Source organism: Periophthalmus magnuspinnatus, chromosome 1, assembly GCF_009829125.3.
Source record: "Periophthalmus magnuspinnatus isolate fPerMag1 chromosome 1, fPerMag1.2.pri, whole genome shotgun sequence".
In the NCBI taxonomy this organism is placed as follows: domain Eukaryota; kingdom Metazoa; phylum Chordata; class Actinopteri; order Gobiiformes; family Gobiidae; genus Periophthalmus; species Periophthalmus magnuspinnatus.
This window is the reverse complement of record NC_047126.1, coordinates 31,664,013-31,664,652: the sequence shown is the minus strand read 5'-3', so window position 1 is coordinate 31,664,652 and position 640 is coordinate 31,664,013.

The following is a 640-nucleotide window of genomic DNA, read 5'->3' as shown; positions in this document are numbered from 1 at the left end:
TTCAATGCGAGCAAATGGAACAGAGAGCAACACATGATCTTGTGAACGAAGAGAATAAGAATCAGCCCTTCTCTGTGACAGTAAGGAACAGATGTAGGTCGGCAGTAGTCCAAGCATTGTCTTATAAATAAAAATGTACCAATGAGTCCTTCTTCGATGGCCAAGGTAGGCCATCCCACTCGAGAATACAACTCACAGTGATGTGTCATTGCTTTAGAGTTAGTATTGAACCTTAACGAAGCATGATAAACAGTGTCAACCATTCGAAGACATTGAGCTGAAGCATTCATATAAAACAGATCTCCATAATCCAGCACAGAGAGGAAAGTCGCAGCAACAAGTCGCTTCTTTACTTCAAATGAAAAACACAGCTTGTTTCAAAAATAAAAACCCAATTTTAATCTCAGTTTCTTGACAAGATTCTCCACATGTGGTTTGAAAGTAAGAGTCATCAATCAATACACCAAGGTATTTATACTCATGAACCACCTCTATGTTGTGTCCTTCAAGAGTGGACACTGTGGGGATTGTATGAGGCCTCTTCTTGCAATTAGAAAACAACATTCTGTATTATTAGGTCAACAGCCAATTTTGTGTTTGTTCTGAATATTCATGTCATACCTGGACGACTACACAAAAA